Raw genomic sequence first — 25,421 nt, forward strand, 5'->3', positions numbered from 1 at the left:
AAATTATGCACATGCGGGGTGGGGGAGAGTTTGAGGGAGGAGAAGAGAGAGTAATGGGGAAAATACGAGCTGGATGTTTTCTCCCATGTACAGAATTTAGATCTGTAATACATATGTAATTTATGTGCACACACATTATATGACTTGAAAGCAGAAGGGGGATGTTGTAGTTCCTTTTCTCACTGCTGTGACACAGGCCTGACAAAGGCAGCTTAAGGCAGGCAGGGTTTCTTGTGGCCCCCAGTGTGAGGGTGCAGTCCATCATGGTGGGGAAGGTATGGTGGCAGGAGCGTGAGGTGGCTGGTCATGCTGAATCCCCAGTCAGGAGGCAGGCAGTTGAATGCTTGTGCTCAGCTTCCTTTTTCCGGTTACTCAGGGACTCCAGCCGTGGGCTGGCGCTGACCATGGTCAGGGTGCGTTTTCCTTCCTCAGTCAAACCCTTCTGGAACTCTATGGTGCTCAGCTTCCTTTCTCCCGTTTACTCAGGGACTCCAGCCGAGGGCTGGCGCTGCCCATGGTCAGGGTGCGTTTTCCTTCCTCAGTCAAACCCTTCTGGAACTCTATCACAGGCACACCCAGGTGTTTGTTTGTCTCCTAGGTGATTCTAGATCCTGTCAAGTTGGCAGCATAAACACAGAGGACGAGGGAGGAGATCAACAACAGGGAGAGGAGAGGAATGAGGGGGTTGGGTCTGAGCAAAGCAGAATGAAATCCACCTATAAAATATTATAATGAAACTTTTTATTTTGTATGTTAACGAAAGTTTAATGAAAAAGCGAAGACAAAAGAAAAAGACAAAAATCTCTTGTGGGCTAGAAATCCCTATGGGTTTGCATTACCGCTGAACTTTCCTCGGGAGGATGACAAGCCAGAGCATGGAAGGTACTGAGCTTTGCTTGATTGAGAGAGGCTCCAGATTGTTTGCGAACTCCTGGTTCTCAGGCTGCATCCCAAGCTGCTCCATTTTAGGATCCAGGTGGCCAAGGTCTCAGACACCTGTGTGTAATCCAAGATGGGATGCACAGGACAGAGGTCATGACAGTGACTTGTTCTAGTGGCAGCAATAGAACTGGAATGACACCTCTGACCCCTGACTCACTCCACATCTGAAATGCCTGCCAGATCATACAAAATAGCTGCCATGACCTCTTACTCCTCTGAGGTCATTTCAGGGCACTGTGCTAAGAGATGAGATCTGTGATGGGTGGTCCATGTGCCAGGAACTGTGAAACAACTTACATTACGATTGTACCTCAGTGTGACTCTAAGGGGTAGATACTAACCAGTCGGGGAACTGCGACATGGGGAGATGAAGGGACTTCTCTGGGCAGAGTGGAGCCAGGATTTGAGTCCAGGTAGCATGACTCAACTTGTGCAGAGCTTTCACATCCCATGGAGTTCCCACCCTTCTACAAGCAATTCCCACATAGTCCCAACACATACTTTACACACGAGTTGCATGTGCATTGAATGTGAGTCACCTAAGGATCTTTGATTTTATTAACTTTTTTATTATGTTTGAGTGTATGTGTAATATATGCACGTATGTCTATGTAGGTACAGGTGTCCATGTGCATGCATGCGGGGACCAGAGGAGGACATTGGGTGTCCTGCTTTATCACACCTCACCTTATTCCTTTGACACAAGGTCTCTCGCTGAGGCTGGAGCTGGGCTGGTAGCCGGTGAGCCCTAGTGTTCCTCCAGTTCCTACCGCAGTGGTGTGGACCATTCCACATGAGCAGCAGGCGTTTAAGGAATGCTGGGGTCTTGTGAACTGCCAACTGCCTTAGATGAGGCTGCAGCCCTGTGAGTGGCTGAGCTTTGGGACTGTGACAGCCTTTGCCACAGGTTGATCAAAGAAAGGACTGGAAGGAAATGCCTAGCCTGTGCAGTTTTACTCCTTTCTAGGGAGGAAGGTGGGCCTGTTCTAGACACTGAAACCAGGAAAGGGATTCTGAGAGAAGTTGTAGAGGCAAAGCTAAGAGGCTGGTGGGACTGAGTCTAATGCCTGGAAGCAGCTGGTCATGCAAGTGTCTAGCTCTGTCGGGGGGCTTATGGCAGGATGCTGAATCCAACACTCTTAGGCTATGATGGCTGGACTAGGTGTTTGGTTTCCTGTCTATTGGGTTGATCCCTGCTAAATTTGGAACAGGTAATATACTGAAGACTGGGTATTCTGTGCCGTCCTGTCCGAGCACCCACAGCAGTGGCACATAGTTGAAGGGGCATCTTTGTAGCAAAGGACCATTCGCTTTCCCTTGTTGGATCAAGTCGTTCACTAGTTGTTCCAAATCCCAGTGCAAGGTGAGGCCACCTTCATGTCAGCAAGCTCACCTTGTACCTACCCTACCTCTGACCAAGGGAGGTAGAGATGGGGAACCATCTTGCCAGCCACCATGTGTTGCTGAAACCAGTGAACCCTGGTGGGCTAGGGGAGGATGAGACAGTATGAACAGTGCCATTCTCCCCAAACAGTGACTCCCCCAGGTGCCAGAACTTGGAATGTTTTCTTTGACCCAGAGGCAGAGCACTAGCTGTGCCCATGGGCCGCAAGGAGATCCCAGTGAGGACTTTGGGATTTTTATAGTGTCTGGGAAAACCAACTTGATCAAGCGCATTGATTTTTCAAACAACTTCTGTACAGATGAGGGTAGGGTACCCTGGCCAGATCTCACCCAACCCTAGTCTGTACAAATGATGTGTTAGAGCACGGTCACACCCACTCACTCACCTTATGCCGGTCACACTATGATGGCAGTCAGCACCGGGTGATGGGAACCAAGGCTGTTTGGTTCATGAAGTCTAAACTATTCACTCTGTCCCCTTTGCAGAAAGGTTTTCTGGCCCTGCCAGAGATGGAAAGATATCATTATGCAAAGCCTCACTAGGAGAGAGCATTTCCATTAGCTAAACTCTGATACATCATCTAAGTAAGATAAATTCAGAGGTCAACCTTGGGTGTCATTTACTTGGTATCACAATGTGCTTAGATGCCTATAACTGTCCCCCGGGGACAGGGAATGCTGTGTATGTGCTAGGCACACCTTCAATGCTTTTCCAGGAAGTTGTCAGCTATGCCTTAACCTTCACTTTCTGCTTCTACAGACCCTGTGGGGCAGGGGTGCCAGAGAGGGATGTCCAGATGGATGTGACAGCCGAGAGCCTGCATGCTCACAACCCTACATAGGCACACAACCATCAGGAAGGTGCTGAATTTGAGTAGCCTCCACAGACAGCTTGAGGGCTCCCCCTTCTCCTGACTCTCAGTTTACTTCACAAGATCTTGCATTTCCCAGGGTTTTTTCTTTAAGGCTTTTGGATTAGCTCAGAGTTTGCCCCAACTGTGATTCACTGGTAGCCAGGAAACTAATTCATTAGGTCTCATTGTTTTCCAGACTCCACACGGGGCAAGGCTTAGCAAGGTCAAATTGAGACAGCCTTTTAAGGAGAGTCACCCAGGGAGCCCCCAGACAAGTCGGGGGTGACAGTTCTCTGGTGATGAGGCTATGGACTTGCAAGGCTAACCCAAGCTGACCAAGAAGATAAATACCACAAGTTAAAATGCCATGGATTCACAGCTCTTAAGAGACTCAACTATTCCTTGTGAACACTCACTCACTAGAATTCTGCAAATCTTAGCTGGATTTCCACAGTTCTGAAAAAAAAAGTTGATTTGGGCAGTTGTGCTCGTTTTTCTGTCATGACTTCCATCCACTCTCACTGCTGTCTCTCTGGCTTCTTTTCAGTGGTGGCAAGTGAATCTGAAATCCTACCTCTGATGATGACATACATTTTCCCCTTTAAATAATTTATTGAGTAGAGAAAAAGCTACATATTATATTATTCTGACTGGGACATCAGAATTTTATTTTTAAATAACATTTAAATTTAAATTTTCCCAGCCTGGAAAAGCTACATATTATATTATTCTAACTGTGTGGCACTCTGGTGAAGTTGGACTGTAAAGATTAGAGTTGACCGGGGCTCAGGAGTTGGGGGTAGGGATGAATGGTGATGTCAGATGGTGTCTTGTGTGTACTGCCTCGAGGCCATGTGATTGTGACGGAGTTACTTGGCTGCAGTGACGGACAGGTACTGAGGCAGGAGGCAAGCTGAGTCTTGTGCACCTTGTTCTCTTCCTGAGGTTCAAGTGCAGAGACCACCGAGCTTCAAGGTGAATAGCTCAAAGAACAGCTTGAAGAGAAATTGCTAGAAGCTGTCTTGCCTATAGCAGGTATTGATATTACTTGCTAGGACTGCTGAACAGTTGAGCTAATACCACTGTTAATAATAGAGGCCATTAGTTATTAAGTGCTTAGCATACGCCAGGAAGCTCTCAGTGTTTTGGGCAGATGAGTGCGTTTAACCCTCACTACACTTCGCAGAAACTGCTAGAATGACCTGCATCTTGTGGAGGCAGAGAGGTGAGGCCACTTCCACAGGGCCACAGCTGCTAAAGCACCCTGAGGTAACATCTGTGTTGGTGTGGTTGCACCTGTGATGGGGAGTGAGGCGGAGTTCGCCCACTCCAGCCTCCAGAGACAGACTGTGATGGTCAATGTTGTCAGTGTGTCAGGATCTAGAATCGCCTAAGGGACAACCACTGGGCATATGAGATATTAATAAAATCAAGGATAAAAAGCCCACATTACCCAGTTTGGGTCAATGGAGACGAGAAGACTCATTCTAAATGTCTTTCCATGGGATGGAGTTCTGGACTGAATAAAAAGGAGAAAGTGAGCTGAGTACCAGCGTTCATCTCTCTGCTTCCTGACTGTGGATGCGGTGTGACCAGCTGCCCCAATTTCCTGATGTCGTGGCTCCCCTCTTTGATGAAACTACAACCTCAAACTTTGAGCCAGAATAAACCCTTGCTGCCTTTAGTTTCTCTTGTCAAATATGTTGTTGCAACAACAGGTACACAGAGGTTTTTAACTCCTCAGTTCCCTCCCTGACTGTACTGTGGCAGTGAGAGAGGAGGGTGTAGATGGGGGCGCGAGCTTTGCCCAGGGTACTCTGTAGCTGTGCCTCATCATTTCCGTGACGCAACCCTCACGCTACCTAGTTACTGCTTGATCTTGACAGAGCATTCAGCTCTGCTCCCTGCAGAGAAGGCACGGTCTGTCCGGTTGGGGACCAGTGCCTCAGGCTACGATGGTGGTTTCAGGTGCCCCCAGACCTGGGTTTGAATTGAAACCCTGCTTCTGTCAACATAAGGCCTCTGGCACATTGCTCAGAGTCATTTCCCCTTCTGTACAGTGGGGGTCATGCTGGTCCATTCTAATGGCTGCATCATTGTGCTGGCCAGACAAGCAGCTGGTATTAAGGTCCTGCCAGGTGCCTGTGTAATGCAGTCAACACACCACACAGTACAGGGCGTCAGGCTCAGTTTCCCTCACCTTCACTCGGGGCATTTCCCATACAGAGATGGGTCTACTCTGACCTTTGAGATCTAGAACCCAGAGTTGCAAAGGCAGTCAGAAACTCTGCACAGACCAGTGGCTCCTCTCTCCCACCTCTTCTGGGCTCCCCATTCGTGTCTGTTTGATGAATTGTTCTAATAAGATACCGTAGGGGACATTGGGACTCAGCTACAGGCTACAGCAACTGCATCTCCTTCTATCCATCACCGAATGACTGTTGTCACTGGGGCTCTGAAGTTTGGAAAACTTACTAAACACACTTAAGTTGTCCCTAGTGCTCTGGAACTTCGGCAGACATTCCCACATGGGTCCAGCTTCACTGTAGCCTGAACTGTGCTCCTCTATCAGGCACCCACCCTGAAGGTGACCCTGCATGTTCTCATGTGATGGGACTATAGAACATCCCTGGCTATCCCCCTGTCTATACCCGCCAGACTGCCTGTGGCTCCTTGTTGCCCAAATAGTCCAGATCCCATGACTGGAGACCCATAGACCCACTTACCTCCCAGCAGGCTGTGCAACATTTTCGCAGTGTGGATTGGATCAGATCTTCCTGGGTCTGGGGAACATCCCCATCACGTGGTGACTCTCTGCTTTTACCCTCCAGGGCCTTTACTGTTGCTCCTACACTGCCAACTGTGCTCTAGCACCCAAGGGTGCCCTGGGCCTGGTAAGCCCACCTCTCTTCCCCTTGTTATCCCATAGACTAGCTCCATCCTGAATAGGCCTGTGGTTTCCCCAAAGCTGTCTCAGGCTGATGGGAGGTAGGAGAGGAAACTTCTAGTGAAAATTTCAATTTCAATTAAAAAAATTGTTTATGAGTGTATTGCTTGCATGTAGGTAAGTGCACCTATGTCATGCAATGACTGTGGAGGTCAGAAGAGGGCGTCGGATCTCCTGGAACTGGAGTCATGAATGGTTGTTAGCCACCATGTGGGTGCTGGGAACCGAATCCAGTCCTCTGCAAGAGCAGCCAGCAATTTTAGCTGCTGAGCCATCTCTCCAGTCCCTCAACTGCAAATTTTATTTCTGCAAAAAATTTTATTCTGACACCCTCTTCTACCTCCATGGGCACTGTATGAAATGGGTGCACTTACACACATGCAGGCCTAACACTCATACACTTAAAAAATAAATAATAAAATTGTATTCTATTTATTTCGTGTACATGTGAGGGCATGGTCCTGTCTTGGCACATGTGGAGGTCAGAGGACAACTTGTGTGAACTGCTTCTCTTCTTCCACCATGTGGGTCTCAGGGATCAAACTTGAGTCACTGGGTTTGGCAACAGGTGCCTTTACCCACTGAGCCATCTTGTTGGGCTTTCTGTTTATTTCCTCCATCCCTTTATCAATGTCTGCCTCCCTCACTGGACCAAGAGGGCAGCTGTTGAGTTGTAGGTTGGGTTCAGAGGAAGGCACTACATAGATCAAGGGCTGTCCACGTTGGTTAGGAACCAGTACTTGCTAATGAAAGTCAAAGCAGGGGTCCTGGGGCACACTTTCCCACATAGCACAGAAGGAGCACAGGTCCTTAGGGGAAACCTTGGCTCAGATCCAAGTCTAGGTCTTTATGTGCTATGTGCCCTGTGCTAGGAACAGTATCTTCCTGGGCCTCAGCTTTCCAACCTGGTCGTGGAGACACTCATCACTGCAGAGGTCATTGGAGAGTGATGCTTTGTCCCTTCTTTGTTTCCATCTAGGAGTCTTGGTCGGGTTTATTAAAAGAAACACACACACACACACACACACACACAGAGGGGATTCAGAAACTGAAGAATCCAAAGCCCCCATGAAAGCTTGGGCTTTTAAGTATTTTTGCTGGTAGGGGGAGGTCCCTCTCACCTAATTTTGATTAGTCAGTTTAAATAAGAGAAGGCTGTAGCTTCAAGCTGAGGCATGTCAGGACTACCTTTGGTCATATCTAAACTCATTTGGACCAGTCAGCTGAAAAAGGACCTGCTGGTGGGGAATGGGGAGCACCCCGGGCCTATGTCTCAGACCAAGAGGAAAGAAAGGTGCCTTGTCTTTTTCAGAGATTAGTACATCGTGTTGACATGAAAGGACCTTCATTTTCATGGCTTTTTTGCATGTTGAAAATGTCTTTGTCTTCAAATTTTATAATTTTTTTCATGTTTGAATAATAAGCATCTCTTTATTTGCTGATTGCCATTATAAAAACCAATTACATTAGCAACAAAAAAGTGTTTTCTGAGTTGATGTCTGAGGCAGTTACTTTCCAAAATGTTAAGTAAAACAGTGTACAACATCAGTATTAAAATGTTAAATTTCATGTTGTCTTTACCACTTTGATTTTCTGAACAATTAATTGAGCAAAATAAGGTAAAAGATTACATTTATTTTATCTTTAGGAATGGAAAGGTCTAATTATTCAAAAAGTTTTATTATAAAACTAAACTCTGGAGGTGTCTACAGGTCTGTGTTTATTCATGATTTAACATATAACGTACTTTGGTCATATCTCCCCATTTTCCTCTCATCGCTCTCCTTTGTCCCCCCTTCTCCCATGAAACTTTTCTTTCTTCTGACAAGTCCCTCTCATATTACTGCCTCGTGTGTGTGTGTGTGTGTGTGTGTGTGTGTGTCTTGCATGAGCATGGGTTGGGGCGTTATTTGCTTGAGCAAGGGTGACTTACCAGTGGCTATGCTGGTGAGGAATCTGACTCCCTCCCCCAGCAGCCATTAACTGCCTATAGCTCCTCTGGAAGGGTTGGGGCCTTATGAGTCCTTGTCCCCAACCATGATGGGGTGTCGATGTGCCCCGTTTTGTGTAAGTAGCCACTGCTGCTGTGAGTTAATGGGTGCACTGACCAATCACCTCCAGAAGACAGAGTTTTATAGCACTCCTCCCCAACCTCTGGCTCTTACATTCTTTCCACCCCCCTTCCACAATGTTCCCTGAGCTTTTGAAGGGGTTGATATAGATATTCTGTTTATGGCTGAGCTCTTAACAATAATTTCTTCTCAGGACTTTGAGCAGCTGCAAGTTTCTGCATTCAGTGTCACTGCTGCAAACAGGAGCTTCCCTGCTGAAAGGAGCACTAACCTGTGGTCTGAACATAAATGTTTAGAGGACAAAGAAATGACAGCTACACCATCTCATTGAACCTAAGCACCACCCCCACAGCGTCTGCAAGGCAAGATGCGCAGGCCACCTCAGCTGGCGTGACAGAGGGCCCTCAGGGCATAGGTTTCTGGGACCCACACAAATCCTTCGGTTCCCAATAGTGGGGACCAGAACCTGAACACAGCCCTCTTAGCAGGCTCCTAACTGCAGGTCCTCAGCTCACCTGGCCTGAGACCCCTGCAACATCACAGGTCAGTGGGACGAGGGTTGGCTGCTTAATACTGGAGAAGACCTCGAGTTAGAGCCTGGCAGCTCACTCTTCCTGGCAGCTGCTGTCACAGGTCTGGGCTGCAAAGGCTCTGGCCAGGGGCTCCACTTTGTTCTTATTCTCTGGAGAATAATGAGTGGAAGATTTGTTCCCCGCCCCCACCTCAGCTCCTCTACCTCCTCCCCCAAAGTCTGCACCAACTGTTCACACTCTCACCTCCCATAGCCTTTGAACAGCACAAAGCCACAGATGGAACAGGAAAAGCCCAGGCCTCCAGGCCCAGCACGTCACCACATGGAGGTACCAGCGAATTCCAAGAAAGACTGAGACTTCAGAAGCAGCCCCCGAAAATCACAGATCCCCTACTCTTCCCCAGGCTCTGTGTGGACCCCGCAGAGGGAGTAGGAAACAGATGTGACCCTGGGCCTCCTTGCGGAACTTGCAATTTTGTATCTATGTATGTGCACACACGCATGTGTCTGTGGGAATAGCTATAAGGTATGAAGGACTCAGTGTAGGACTGATCAGTGCTGTGATAGAAGAGAGATGGAAGTTATAGAGACCAGGACCCTGACAGGAACAGGAGAAGAGAGTCAGAGACAGAGGAGAGAGGAGGGCGCCATCCCCTGGGTGTGCTGGAAATCAGTGTGGTGTCGGTTGGCGGCCAGTCGAGGAATCCTTCTCCCTGGCCTGGAGCACTAGGGAGCCACAGGAGGCTCCAAGCAGGAATATCACACAGCCAGTTTTGCATTTCAGGAAGTCGCTTGCCCCAGTTGGTGAGCAGGTTGCAAAGGGCAAGGGCCAAGGTTGCTGTTGTGAATATGTCTGGTCTCATTTTTCTCATCACCTGTGCAGGCTCCGTTCGGCACAGGTCTGTGATCTCCCAGGGGTACAATTGCTCCTCTGTGTTGGATAGTCAGGAAGACTAGCCATGCACGCCCCAGCCTGGCACTTTGTGTGGGGCATAAACAGCTCTGATTATCCTGCCCTCAACTTCTTGCCCAGGCCACCTCCTTGACTCCCCTTAGGGCCTGGGGAGCCCATCCCTCCCCACCCACACCATCCTCATGATCTGCCACATAATCACTTCCGAACCCAGGCTGCGCCCTGGTGACAGCAACTCTCTGATTTCCTGTGACGGTGACTTTTCTTTGTAGAGGCCCCTGCCTGCCAGCCCTCCCTAGGAGCTGAGCCCTGCCGTTCTCACAGAAATATGTCTTTAATAGCCACTGGGGCACTCACTGATGGACTGTGAACTTCCCGCGGTCCAACTGCATAGCTCAAAAGACAATGGGGACTTCAATGCCCAAGGCCGCGTCTCTGGCCCTGCGTCCTCTTCCCAGGCCCTCTCTGGCCTCCGTCCCCTTTGTTTAGGGTTCAAGACCATGGACTGCCAAGCTTCCAACTGAAGTGCTTGCTCTGGCCATGGGTCAACATCTTACTAGCTCCACAATAAAAGGAAAGAAGCAGGGCGCCTCGGATGGGACGGCAAGGAGGGCAATTAACTCTCCACTCCACAGCCGGGGCAAGGCAGGATTGCAGAGCCCCGGAAAGAGACTGTTTGGAAAGATCTAGCTAGCTGGAGCCACCTGACTGGATCCTCCATGGTGGGGTCCAGATGGGAAGTGGGTCACCAGCCTTTAGAGGTGAGCTGGGAGCTCAGCACTACAGATTAAGGGGCTGGGGCACAGGAAGTCCTCTGTCCCCAGAGAAATGGTGCCAACTATGACTTTGCTGCCCAGGATGATTCCCATCTATTCAGGATTGCATTTGCTACCCTATCCCTAGTTCCTGGCAGGGTGACAGCCAGTGTTGATCCACTTTAGGCTACCTGCTGTGGGCAGAAGATCAGGACTTTGCTCTGACTGATTTCAGGGTTAGGGATGCCAGGAGGCTGGTTGGCCTTGGGCTTCTGAGTCCCCACCATGTGGATGAGGGGGCAGAGTGGGGATGGGGTGAGGGAAGGGCCCAGGACCAAGTGGGAACCAATGTCAAAACAATGATTATAGCCTACAAAGTAGCCCAGGCAGGAAAACAAACCAGACACCAGGCGTTTCTTATGTCTGGTGCCTGAGCCCTCAGTCTAGGGGCAGGGGATCAACAACCTGACAGCAGGATAGAGGGCTAGGGTTCCCATGGGATGGGCAGGGAGAGTGGGTAGGAATGGTCTGAGGACGTGACCTCAGCTATGGCAGTAGAAGAGGACAGGCCATGTGGAACTGGGAGAACAGTCCAGGCAGGGGTTGTAGGTGTAAAGGCCCAGGGGCTGGAAGGAGTGTGGTGTTTGGGGATCAGTAAGGAGGCCCCAAAGTGGGAAAGAAGTGAACAGAAGAATATGGGAGGCAGAGTTAGGTGACAGAATAGGGTGTGTGTGTGTGTGTGTGTGTGTACAGGGCCTGAGAGAGATGGGAAGCATTAAGGTTTAAAAAGCGGGACATGGCCGCCATGTGGGTGCTGGGAATCGAACCGGGGTCCTCTGCAAGAGCAGCCAGTGCTCTTAATCACTGAGCCATCTCTCCAGTCCCACATTCACATTTCTTATTCCAAATGGTAGTGGTTTGTGCCTTCTCTTTCTTCGCTCTTGCAGGTAATACACTCACACACATAAAATAAAAATAAAAAATAAAATATTTTTTAAAAAGCAGGTCACGGAGAACCCTCCAGCCAGGCACTGAGCCCCTGCTGGGGCCAAAGAGCGGGAAAGCACGCAGGGGTACTGCCTTTGGACACAGGTAGTGGGCACTCTTCCCAAGAGGTCTGGAGCCAGTGGTGGTCCTCCTTTGGCTCAAGAGCTCACACCCACGGGCAGGTGAAGTGACTGTACCCAGACCGCCTTTTCCTCTTGCCCCATGTCCTGGAGATTGTCTTGAAGGGCTGCTGGGCCTGGCTCATGCCTCCCTGGCTGGTGAACGACCCCCTGCAGTTGCTCAGAGTGTGGAGCAGAGAGGAATTACTGGGCTCCCGGCTCCAGCTGTTCATCTGGGCATGTGGCCAGTGGCCATCATATTCTGCGGGGTCCTTGACCCCTGTCTGGTGGCCCTGATCCCCAGCTGTAAGTCCTGCCAGGAACCCACAGCACTGCCACAGTACTGGGAGCCGCTTTCTGTGGCTGCTAGACTTCTTGTGGCCTCTACATCTTTTAGGTCCAACCCGCTTCTCTGGGTGCCCCTGGAGGTAGATAATTGTTCTCTCTGTGTTCCCTGTACCTAGGATGCATTCACTCCCCAGTGCCCACCCCACCCATCCATAGAGTACTTGGGGAGATCATGGAGAAGTTTTGTCATTTCATCCCTCTGAATTACAGGGAGCAAGATCTTGTCCCTAGCCAAGAAGATCTGAAGAGAGGGTTCTAGAAGTTTCCAGAGTGTTCTTGTTATCTTGGAGAAACAAAGGAGACAGCCTGCCCCACCCTGCAAATGGATGGGGGAACTGTGGAGCCATGCCCACCACCAGCTCAAAGCAGCACAGTGGGACCAGCTCTGGGATGAGCCCCAGAGCAACGCAAGACATCAGGGTGAGTCCCCATGACAAAGCGGCTCTCCTCTGGATTTCTGAATGTCACATTAGCCACCAATGGAAAGCGGGTGGGGGGATTCCAGGCATTATGTGGGGCCCTGTATGGAAATGTGGGCATGGAGGCTGATGACTGGTTTTGAATTTCATCTAAGAATACAGGGGCCACTAAGAGTCGAAGCTGGAGAGTAAAGTAATAAACTTATTTTGTTGGAAAATCTCAGTGGCAGGGTGGAGGGTGGATCAAAAGAGGGCAGGAAGCAGTGGGGCCCTGCATGAGTTTGGTCCTTCAGGAGAGGTAATGGTGATCTGGCCTGGGGACGGGTGACAAGTGAGGCCTTGGGATGGGCTTTGGAGGACAAAGAATTGGACGTGTAGTGCCAGGGGCACAGTGCTGAGCGGACAGCAGGACCCAGATTCTGTCCTTGGGTCCCTCTCATTCCCCCCTGCCCCTGAGTGCCCCTCTGTAAAAGGCAGGGCAAGGACAGACCACGCCATCTCCGGATTTCCTTCAGTGGCACTGTCTGACTCCAGCCCTGCTATTCTGGCAAGTAAGCAGAGTCACCCATCACTGGTTCAGGTATTTGCTCAGAGTGGTGACTCAGAGCTGGACCTCATCAACATTGGGCACCTCTGGACAGCCGCCATAGTCCTTTTCCAAACTGTAATGCTCTATGAGTTTCAAAATACTCGTCAACAGAACTTGAGTTTTCTGTAACCAAATACCAAAAATTGTGTATACTGTACTTTCCTCAAGAACTCACTGAATTATTTAGGTACCCAAATGTATAAAAGAGTACCCTTTCATAAAGAGAGTGCCCCCAAATATAAGAGAAACCCACAAACACATCGACTCACTGTTCAGAAGTGCAGCAAAACTATGCAAAATCTAGAAACAATTAAATTGCTTAATATATCAATAATATTAATAGCTTCTGAATTCATCTGAATTTTACAATGTATTTGTATTTTGTTGATGCACAAATACATCTTAAGATTCAGATGAATACAATATTTCCCTGAGGCTCCTTGAGCCAGTCCCCAGTGTGGTCAGGGAACCAGAGCGTATCTGTTGAGCACTCAGAGGGAGTCCAGCTCCTTCTCTATCACCCTGAGGGTGTTTGCTCAAATAACTTTGCATTGGGTACTAAGTGGGCCATGGGTAACTGGACACTTAAGAAGCATAAACTAAGTCAGACTAATCAAAAAAGTTTAGATAATGGGATCTAACAGTCCTTCCTAAGTTCCTCATGAACAGGCTGAAAAGCCCATCCAAGGGAGATGGTGGAGCTTGGCTTTGGAAGCTAGGGCCACAACCTGAGTATCTGTTTCCAGCCTTAGCAAATGATTACTGAGCTCATATTCCTTGATTATATGAATGTGTGCATAGGTGGTTGGATGTGTGTAGGGATGAAGGTATGTATGTATGTATGTATAGATGGATGGACAGGAAGATGGTTGTAATAGCTGGATAAGAAGACAGATGGATGAATGGGTATGATAGATAAGAAGATAGATGCATGCATGGATGGATGGATGGATGGATGGACGGATGGACGGATGGATGGATGGACGGATGGATGGATGGATGGATGGGTGGGCATGATAGATAGGAAGATGGATGTATAGGTAGAGATGGATATAATAGGTGGAAAGGAAGATGGGTAGATGATGAATAAATGGAATGGATGAGTCCATGCATGTATGAATGGTTGGATGTGTGTAGATACAGATGGATTGATGGGTGGGTATTGATTGATGGGAATGCATATAGTTATATGAATAGATCAGCACGTTGATGGGTAACTCAATGGATGAATGTTTCAATGACTGACTGAATGAATGAATGGATGAGGATATCTGTAGGGATGGATGGGTTGATGAATAGACGCACGCATGTGTGCATGGGTGGTTGGATATTTGTAGGGATGGGCGGGTGAATTGGTTTTGATAAATGGATGGGTTATAGATAGCTGCATGGACAGCTGGGTGAGTTGATGAATAATTTTGTGGATGGATGAATCACTGGATGGATATCTGGATAAATGGGTGGATGGATAGATGGATGATGGATGATGGATGATGGATGGATAGCTTAATAGATATGGAAGGATAGATGGATAGGTGACCAGATGGGTGGGTTATGGGTAGATGGATAAGTACATAGATGCACGAATAGACAGGTGGGTGGTGGATAGTTGGCTTGCTGGGTGAATGGATGGATGGATTTAATACATGAGTAGCCCTTCTCTAAAAGCCATTTCCTGAAATTACCCAGCTCTCTCTATGGCTTTCCATGCATATCAGCGAGCACTGTAGATGGAGAACATGCAGTTCGCTTTATTCCAAGCAGCACAGACTAGGAGATGAAGCCTTGGATCCAAGGCTGGGTAGGGTGAGCATAGTCAGTCTAAGGCTGGGTGGTGGTGGGCACAGTCACCCTAAGGTGGGGTGTGTTCTCATCACGTCAGCCACCAACTTTGAAAGACTGTCTCCCTCACGAATCCAGAGACCTTAACTGGAAAACTTTTGAGCTCTGGCCTCACTGGCCACATTCCTACCTGGAAGAAAGTGGCTAGAGCTGGACAGGAGACAGCTCCTCTGGGTTAATGTGCATCCCTGCCTTGCCATGGATTCCTCCTTTATCATCTGGGAACAATGACAGTGGTGAACATTGTGTGATTAAACACAACACGTGCTATACATGGCTTATATCTGAGGCCCCCAGTGAGGTCGCAGGATTCTCATCTTCCCTGTGGGAGGAACCTCAGCCTTCTCAAGTTCACAGACTGCTGACCTAGAAGCAGCAGAGCCTCTTCCTACAAGGCCATGAAGTCCACGGTAAACTCCCTACTTCTGTCATGCATGGCATATCTGCTGACAATGTCTACGGCACTCTGTCTTGACCCTGGGCTTCTTCTTTGAGGCACATCCCATTGTCAAATCTCTGGAACAGGGTTCTTCATCTCTCGTCTCCACTCTAGTAGCCTGATTATGGGGCCTGCTTGGCTCATTGAGCCTCATGTCAGAGTGGAGTCCTGTGTTCCCAGCCTGTGGGAGTCGGAGGGACTAGCCAACACATTGGCTACTGCCCAGCTTCAAAGGCTTCCCATCTGAATGAGGCCAGCTGACCGTGTTCCCACGGGACTTTGTCTTTCCCACAGCCACGCAGGCCTCAGGCCAGCCCTATGCAGTCCTATCTGTGAATGTCCCACTCTTTGGGAGGCAGAGGGGGAGATGAGGTCAGAGTCTGGATTTGGGACTCAGTGAGAGCTGGGCTCGGCTCCAGAAAGTCTTTGCTGTTGAACAAATGCCTTCGCCGATATGAGCTACATCCTCTTCATCTAGACACTGGAGTTACTAGTGTCTGCCTCATGGCCTTCCACAGGGATGCTGGGCAAGACTCTGCAGGTAGCCCCAAGCCCTGTCCTGCAGGAAAGGCCTGACACCCACACCCCCTGCTCAGCTGGTTTCCATACTCTAGAGACAGTAGAGACAGTAGAGACAGCTAACATAACAGCCACACGATACAACCGCCTGGATCCCAGCAACGTGACCCCACACCCTTGTTCATGGTGTGCTCTACTGGTAAAGTCACTTTGAACAGAGTGTGTGTGCTTGCAGTAAAGTCCATGAAAACCAAAAATACATGTGAAAGAAACAAAACCTACCTTTACTGTTGTCATACCAACAGAGATGCAAAGAAATAAAAACGTCCTTAATAGCCTTTTAATAAATAACTTCCTTAATTTTTTTGATGAAACAGAGTCTTGCTATGTAGACTAGGCTGGCCTCAAACTCACAGTCCTCCTGCCTCAGTTTCCTAAGTAGCTGGAATTATAAGTATGCACCACCAGGCCTAGCTAGCCCCTCAAATACTATTCTTTGTGTATGTGAATGTGTGTTTATATGTGTGAATGTGTGTTTATATGTGTGTATGTGTGTGTAGTGTATTCATGTGGGTATATGCATGCTACATGCTCATATAGAGAGAGGTCAGAGGTCAGTGTTGGATGTCTTCTCCAGTTGCATTCTGCTTTATTTTTTGAGACTGGGTCTCTTTGAACCAGGAGCTCACCAATTCAGTTAGATTGGCCAGCAAGCCCCAGGGATCCTCCTGTCTCTGCCTCCAAAGCACTGGGATTACAGGTACTCACGCAGCCCCCCTCCCCCCGGGAATGGCAGGTGCCATGACACGAGGTCTGGAGTTGGTAGGGGACAGCTAAGCCACACACAGTGGTCCCAAGAATAAAGGCACAGACCTCTCCAATTTAGTTTATACTGGTGAGTTGGATAGAAACATCCAGTTCACAGCCCTGAGCCTAGTCACACTGACACAAAGCCAATGTCTTCCAGGAATCATCAATTAAAGGGATATTTAAGGGCATTCATGTCATCAGTGGTCTGAGGTGTCCTAAAATGCTAAAGTTCAGCTAGGAAAGAAGCCTAGCAGAGGTTTCCCCAATTTGAAAACAATCCCCTAAAATCACATTATATTACCAGTAAAGAGCTGAGGATTTTGCATAAATCCCTGTCAAATGTCAAAAATATGAAGCAAATTTCCATCAACTCTATTAAAGAATATTCTAAAATATTTATCTAATCTTACATAAAACATTCTAACCTTGTACAAATAAGACATTACAGAATTGTGATGAGGGGCTGGGAAAATGATTCAGTGGGTAAAGCAGTTGCCACGTGAGCCTGAACTGGAGTTCGGGTCCTTGGCACCCACGTAGGTGTCAGATGGACAGGGCAGCTAGCCTGTAATCCCAGTGCTTTGGAGGTGGACACGGGATCCCCAGAGCAAGCTGGCTAGCTAGACTATTTATACTGGTGAGCTCTGGGTTCAAGTGAGAGATCAAGACACTTCCATCAACCTCTGGCCTCCACGTGTGTCTGCATACACAGGTACACCCCCCCCCGCCCATACATGTTCACTCACACACATTCAAGCACACACACACACACACACACACACACACAGAGGCTATTGACCCATGTAGCACCACAAGAAGAGAAAATGGGGCTGTCATGAGTAACAGTTTTTTTTGTCTTATCCCTTCTCCCACAGTCTGTGAACTTTATTCCCAAATGTCATGAATCCTATAGTCATTTCTTTAGTCTAAAGATGCCAAATTGTAAAAAATAAAATAATCACCACAGGAGGGAACCCTTCTGATCTCAACCTCAAGTTGATGAGCTCTTCACCTACAGAAGGCAGGGATCAGAATTACATTTTCTAAGTCCTTAAGGGAGCCCCACTGACGGCAAGGAGCAACTGTCTTAGAACATTCTAACCCATGCTGTGTAAAGCACTTAGTGGGCTGCCCTCTGTGGGAGGCTCAAGGGGATTGTAAGCTTAGTGACGTGGTCTCCACCCTGGGATGGGGCTAAGGGGGGAGGAGGCCTCTCTCATAGGAAAGTCACTGCCTAGGGTCCCAAGCACACAAGAACCCCTTTGAATGGGGGTTCTAGAACTCCTCGAACAAGAAGGCCAAAGCCATGTTGGTAGTTTTTGAATAATCTTAGTATTGTATTGGGTAGGTCCTGTGACATCACCTGGAAGCTCATAGTTCTGGTTAGCCAGTCAGTCACCAGCGAGGTGTAGTAGAGGGGACCTCCAGGAAGGGGATCTGAGCCCAACATCAGTTAACAGATTGTCCTGGGTGCCCCAGGTGGTCTGGGCCCCATCAGGTGAAGGCTTAGGACCAGCTTATGGCTCCCAGGAAAAGCTGGAACTCTATCTCTGATGTGGTGGCTCTGCCTGAGGGACCAGCTTGTGCTCAGAACTGGCCTAGCCAACCGTCCCCCCAAGTTTCCTAAGTCAAATTTTTGCCATAAATCCCTTTACAGAGATTCCCCTCCCACCCCACTGGCGATTAACCCTGACTGAGAGTGTAAGAGCAGCAACAGAAAAAAGTTTTTACTGAGCTTTCGAGCTGTGTCCTAAAGTTTCACTTACCAGACATCTTGGCACCATGCTACCTTCCCCTTCACGTTCCTTCCTCACCCAGGTTGTACCCCAAAGGCAGCATCCCTGCTGGTGGGCTCCCCACGTGGCCAGCACTCCCCTTCCTCAGGTGCTAAGACACAGCCCTTTGCAGAGGGGTTCTGCCTCCAGTGGCTACAGGGTGCTTGTCTTGGTGTCCCTGATGCAACCTTCCTTGTTCACAGTATAGCTTACACTCCCCTGGACCACATCTGACCTGGGCCTGCTCCATCTAATGCGCCTGTCTCAGAGGAGGGCTCCAAGGGACATGGAGCGAGAAGAAGCGGGGTAATGGAACGGAACTGCAGTCACGATTTTGGACTCCAAGGTGCATGCTGTCTGGTTCCAGTGCCAGGTTTGGGTAGCTCCAGGGCATCCCTGCCCCCGCCACTGATGCCTGACCTTCCTCCTGCTCACATGTGACTCCCTCGGAAGGCCTCCGGATTGCAGTGCCCAGCCAATGGCTCCATGAACCCCAACTATATACAGCTGTGGCTTCAACTATGGATATCTTGTTCCATGTGGTGGGACACTGTCAGCCAAGGACTTGAACCTGGTTCCAGCCCAGGGCTCAAAGGTCATGGAGTTTGCCGAGATTCTAAAGCCAAGGATGATTCAGGTTAAAGTCAGGAATGTTTTCACTCCCCAACTCTGGAAGATTTCAGAGAATCGCTTCCAACTTTGCTCCGCACACCACAACTCTCTCACCATGCAGAGCCTTTTATGTGCTCATCCATAGGACCACACGGGCCCTTGAGTCTGAACAGGGGAACCATTCTCATGGTGCAAATGGGGAAACTGAGGTGGGAAACCTTTGTCTGGGGTCAGCAGAAAGGGCAGGAGCACAGTTGCTTTGACTTCATGGGGACCAGGAAGAAAGTTTCTTTGTTCCCAGGTACCAAGACAGGGAGGGAGGAGGGCATTGCTCCATTTCCTGCTTGGCTCTGGGCATCGTGAGCCCATGCTGAGATTGTACACATAGCCCTCTTTAAAGGACTCACATCCACCTGGGGAACCAGGGTGGGCTGGGTTAGAGAATTGAAACACCACACCAGAAGCCACAGCTGTTGCTTAAGGCAGAGTGAATCCTAGGTACTAGAATCCACATAGGGAAACATTGCTCTCTAGGAGGGTGACCTCCAGTGCAGGGGACCCTGGTATAGTAGTACCAAGGCCACAGGCAGCTATGAGTGGTCCTGTCCTCTCACCCAGGAATTACATGGTGGAGCCTCTGCAGAGCTCCCATACACTTATCCTGACTAAGTGAGAGACCTGGACAGCTCAGGCCCATTATACACCCAGACCGCAGGGCCAAGCGCAGGGGATGTTGTTCACTTGCTCCGTCATCTGTCCTGATTTGTAGGAGTCAGGGGCTGAGGGTGGAGAAACGCTCATGGCAGAGAGGAGGGAAGGTTCCCCTGCAATAGCAGCCATCTTGGGGCCCAGGTTTACCTCTAACCCAGCTGAACTTCAGTCACTGCACAAAGGGAGGCCTTGATTTGTTCACCGTTGGGACCATCTGTTGTTGAGAAGTGACTAGGGACAAGACTTCAGCTTAGCAGACGTGTTTAAAGGGCTGGTGGGTGATCAACATGGTGACCAACCCTATGCCCAGCATGTTTGTCTGCCCAGCCCCACCAGGAAGGGCTCCCTGAAGGCTGGTGGCACACGCCTTTCCTGCTGTGTGACCCAGAACTTAGCATGTTCCATTTCCAAGGGAGCCCGAGGCACAGGAGGGAGGTGCCTCTTTCTTGTGTTTCCCTTTCCTTGCACTGATGCTGAGCCTGTCACGTTGCAAGGTCTCCATCTTTCCTTCCTTCCTCTCTTCCCTGTTTACTGAGAATCTACTATGTCAGGCTTTATGTTAGATACCGGCAATGTTTCCTTGTTCAGCAAACGTCTCTCCTTGGGCAGGCCCTATTCCAGGTGTGAAGGGTACAGGGGTATGCTGGGCTAGCCCAGCAGAGAGATCAGGCACCACACTGGAGTGAGGACCTGGAGACCCACCCAGGCAGAAGGAGAGTCCTGGGAGGACCCTTGATGGCATGCCTGTGGTCAGGAATCAGGATAAGGCCATGGTGAACAGAGCGGTGAGCAGGAAGATTTGGAGTCATCTCCGGAAGGGAACTTTCATTTTATCCTGTGGGCAGGGAGCTCCTGGGCCTTTGGTTCAGAGAAGGAGCAGGCACCCAGCAGATCCTGCCACACATGTTCTAAGCAGTCTTTAAGGGGCCACACGGCTGCCCTCCCTGGTAGACTGTCTGGGGCACCCCTTGGGGGATGGTGCTGCCGTCATTTCTTTTGGGGGTGGCCTCAGGAGGAGACTCTCCACATGACCTCTGGCTGACCCATCTTCAGCAGAGTCCTCTGAATGGTCATGTGATGAATGCCACCGTCTGCTGCTCAGAAGACAAGGACCCTGTGTTCCCCCGGCCAGGCTCGCCAACATCCTTGATGAGTAACTGGGGCAGCGAGGGGATGGAGACGTGGCCACAATGCTCCTATTGTTTTATCCGTAGAGCTGGAGCACCAGGCCATGTGCGGGCTGACTGGCAGCCAGAGCTGCAGGAACACAGCCTCCATGTCCATCCCATTGGTCCAGTAGGGGGCTGGGCAGGACCTGCTGCCCCTGGGGATGACCCCTCACAGAGCCACCATCTCACAGAGCCTAAAGTTCCCACAGCAGATGGAATTCTAGCCCACGTACAATAAAAGGGTTCTTTCTACACAGAGGGCATCCAAATCATTCATTCATTCATTCATTCATTTCTTCCCTGTTCCTTCTGTAGGTATCCAGCACCTTGGAGAATGGCATCCAGTGCTTTAAAGATGTTAAACACTTAAACAGATGTCAACGTTCCCCTGCTAGATACTTCCTTACCTTGGTTCATCTTTATGGCAGCCTGGAGTGGTGGGCTGCACCCTCCAAATCTGCAGATGACATGTTCTGGGCTGGTGGTCTCAACTCACATGGTGGAAGGTTCTAGACACCTCTTCCAGTGATGTTCACAGGTCTATATAGTCCCTATAGGTGATGTATGTGATTTAAGTGACATTCTGGAGACCTGAGGATTAAGAGACTTGGGAGATGGGGCACAGACTTGCTCATGTGACAGTGAGTGGCTAAGGCCCTCCGAGCTTCAGGGTGGTGGGAACCTGAGAAGTCAGTGAGGTCCCTTTATGATGGGTGGGCTTACCATATTAGTCTAGGAAAGACAGACTGCAGGGAGCCGATAGCCTTACTTCAGATGACAAATGCCTTTGAAGCCACACCTCAGGGAGGTGGCAGTTAGCTATGAAACTGTCCATACACTGGACCAGAACTTTCTGTGAGGCAGGAGCTCCTTCACCCTCATCCTCTCTTCTTCCTCCTCATCTTCCTCCTCCTCTGGGATGAGGCTGCTACCATGGGCAGTGCTCCCTGTGTCCTGGAGACAGTTGACTCTATGGGTGATGCTCCCATTGTCCTGGAGACAGTGAGGAAGAGGCTGACTGTGGTGCTTCTCCCAGTGTCTTGTGGGCAGCAGATGGATAAAGGGATCGTGAACTTCAGGCAGCAGGTGCTGAAAGTTAAAGATGGAGGTGGCGCAAAGGAACCTCCCAGAAACAAGGTGGAGGGAGGCTCCAGCATGCATGCGCGCACACAGACACACACACACACACAGAGTACACACTGGAGACCTCCACCTGTGTTAAGTTCAAAGGGAAGTAAGCTAGTGTCAGAACTCATGAGGACAGTCCTCTTTGGGTGGAATGTAGGAATGTCAGATGGGCACAAAAGGGGCTCCTGAGCTAATGGTCCCACTGGAACGTGGATCTAAGCACTAATCCCCTTCTTCTCCCTCCTCTTCCTCCTCTTCATCATTCTCTTCCTCACTGACCTTTCCTTCATCCAAACACCAGCTGTCGTCTGCTATAGCTTGTTCCCATCAGAGCTGGAGGGACACAGCTTCTGCACCCCACACAGGGCACCATCTGACCCTGTCACCAGCCTCTGCACCTCACGCAGGTCACCGTCTAACCCTGACTCACCAGCCTCTACACCCCATGCAGGTCACCGTCTAACCCTGACTCTCACCAGCCTCTGCAGCCCACGCAGGGCACCATCTGACCCTGACTCTCACCAGCCTCTGCAGCCCACGCAGGGCAACGTCTAACCCTGACTCTCACCAGCCTCTTCAGCCCACGCAGGGCACCATCTGACCCTGACTCTCACCAGCCTCTGCACCCCACACAGGGCACCATCTGACCCTGACTCTCACCAGCCTCTGCAGCCCACGCAGGGCAACGTCTAACCCTGACTCTCACCAGCCTCTGCACCCCACACGAGCACCAGCTAACGTTGACCCTCTCTTGCATGGGGATTCGGCACAAACGAGGCCCTGCCTGCTCTGCAAATGGGATCTGTGCACACATGCTCTTCCCTGGCTTGGTCCACCTCCCACCTCTGCATTCACTTGGCCATCCCTCCCCACTTCCTTCAAGGAAGGAGCCAACGCTGATGTCTGCAGTCTTCAAGTTTAACAGTAACGCCTCAAGACGGTTTGCTCAGCACCTACCATGTGTCAGCACACAGCAGAGGTAAGAAACAATTTCCTTGCTCTCCTTAGCCCTTGACCCAGAACCTTCTAGAGCTTCCAGAACCTCCTACTCCTCTTTTCTTGCTGCATACACAGGAGGAGCTCGGTATTTTTTCCGTGCAAACGTGGCTTATTTTCTTGTAGTTACTGACCTTTGGCTGGCATCTACTGTTGACAGTTCCCTAGGGAAGTCGGGGTCTGGCCAGCAGGGGTCTGACTGAGGACCCCTCCCCCCTCCAGCCTTTATTCACCCAGAAACTTACATTCTTCCAACCTTTCCACAGATGTCATTGCTGCTTCGGATTAAACACAGGGGAGCCGTCAGCCCGGCAGTCAGCACCGCCTTAACAGGCGTCTGATTGCTTTGCATTTTGGAAGCCCCATGTTCACTACCCCAAGTAGAGCTCTGCAAAGTTTTGAAATGAGGAGGATGTGTTTGCTCATGAAATTCTTATGCTCAGCTGTTGCTTTAGACATCTGAGCTCTGACCCATTTAGGGAATGGATTCAGCAGCATCGAGGGCCTGGGATGGTCCCAAAGTTTCTGGTTCAGAGACTGGAGTCAGTAACAGTGGGTTGGGTCATAACACCTCATAGTTTATCTGAACTTGGAGGAATTATTCATATTCCCATGGTGACCATTGTTATTGTTTCAAAAAGGGAGTGGGGAGTGCATTCCTCCAAGCAGGAGAGCTTGGAGAAGGGTGCCTACAGGAAAAACTGGGGCACGGCAGCGAGACAGGTGGCTCCCAGAGAAGCAGTTCTGGACTTCACACAGGAAATGTCCAGCCGTGGTGCCCGGAGGGCAATGCCCAGACACAGGGCCCAGACCCTCTTCTACCTGCTGTACCGAGGATGTGGCAGCCAGCTGCAAACTGTCATTTTCCCTGAATGTTAACAGCACTTGCCCTCAACTACAGACCCTGCTGGGGGGAGGGAGAGGCAACTCCAGAAAGTTCTGCCTGGGCCTAGAGATAGACCAGTGTGTGACACACATTGCCAAACTGATTCCTTCCTAGGCCCTCATCTGTGTGAACAGCAACATCCATTCTGAACCCACCCTCCTGTACCCCTCACCCTCCAGCTGTTGAGCCCAGGAAGCATGATTAATTTGATTGTGTGATAGCATCCAGGGGAGGTGGGCTGAGCAGTGGGGGGCCTTGGATCATGTGACCTTAGTTGAACTCTGTGCCCCACTTGCTGCTCTTATGGAGGACCTGAGTTTGGTTCCCAGCACCCATGTTGGGTGGTTCACAACTGCCTGTAACTTCATGTGTACTACACTCCCAAGCACATACCAACATACAGATACACATGCATACACATAACTAAAAATATAAAATAAATGTTGAAAAAAATTTTAGGGACACCATGGCTTTGGAGAGTCTGGGGACCTATACACAACGGTAGGGAGGAAAGGGCCTGAGATTGGGAGTTGGGATCTGTTTAGATGGGAGCAGAGTCCTAAAAGCCCTCGGCTTGACTGAGACATCAAGCCTGTACAGCTGAGGAGCAGGGCTCCAGGGTAGAGATGGGCCCAGGCTTGGATTCCGTATTCTGACCAAGGGACAGTGAGCTTTGGCCAAGGCCCATGACAGAGAGGAGAGCGTGTGGGCATCATGACATCGTCAGTGGTCCCAGAAGAGGGGCCGACTCGCCTCTCAGGCCCCTAGAGGAGGGTTTTCTCAGGGCACAGATGAGGACAGGGTGACTTGGGGGAGGGAGGGTTGTTGTTAGTCATACCCGGGGTGGGAGATTTGGGGAAGCTTTTATTTATACTTCTCCCCCTCACCCACAGTGTAATGCCACTGACCTCTAGCCAGGAACCTCAGGACTTCAATTGGCACTGTTAGAGTCTGCCACAGCTGATGTCTGTGTCTGAATTTGGCCCTCTCATAACAGCCCTGAGTGGAGCAGGGTGTCACCAGCACCCCAGTTTACAGACTGGGAAACTGAGGCTCAGGGAGGGCAAGGGCTCCTCACAGGACTGGTCAGGGTGGTGTCAGCAGCTTGGATGCTGTTGCTCTGGGAGTCTGTGCCCTATGGACAGGATCTGATGAGACCGCTACCTTCAGGCTCCCTCTACCTGCAAGCAGAGCAGGCACCAGAGCCAGCACCTTCCCGCAGATCCCTATGCCCATGCTGTGTGTCCCCGTGGGACTGGTTTGCCCTCTCTGTTCTGTCTCCTTCATTATTGGAAGGAAGTGCAGCATCGTTCAAACTGTTAGTCATAATTTAGAGGAAACTGAGGTCAGAGTGGCCCTCTGGAGCCAGGCAGGGTGGGCCCTGAGGTCAGGACAGTTTACACATGATGCTCTATCACCATGATGACATGCCGTTGGAGGTTTTGAGTCAGGATCAAGGTGTCCTGACACGTGCTGCACAGTGACTCCTGGTGTAGTGGGGCCAGATGCAGCAAGTTAACATGTGCAGAGTTTCCAGTAAGCTGAGCACAGGATAGTTCACATGATATGTCTATGCTGAGAAGCACTTACAGGTGACAGAAGCCCAGCCTCAGTTGGGCAGCCTCTGTCTTATGCAGCCCCATCCAGCTGTGG

This window comes from Nannospalax galili, unplaced genomic scaffold (genome assembly GCF_000622305.1).
Source record: "Nannospalax galili isolate Female #2095 unplaced genomic scaffold, S.galili_v1.0 scaffold231, whole genome shotgun sequence".
Classification (NCBI taxonomy): domain Eukaryota; kingdom Metazoa; phylum Chordata; class Mammalia; order Rodentia; family Spalacidae; genus Nannospalax; species Nannospalax galili.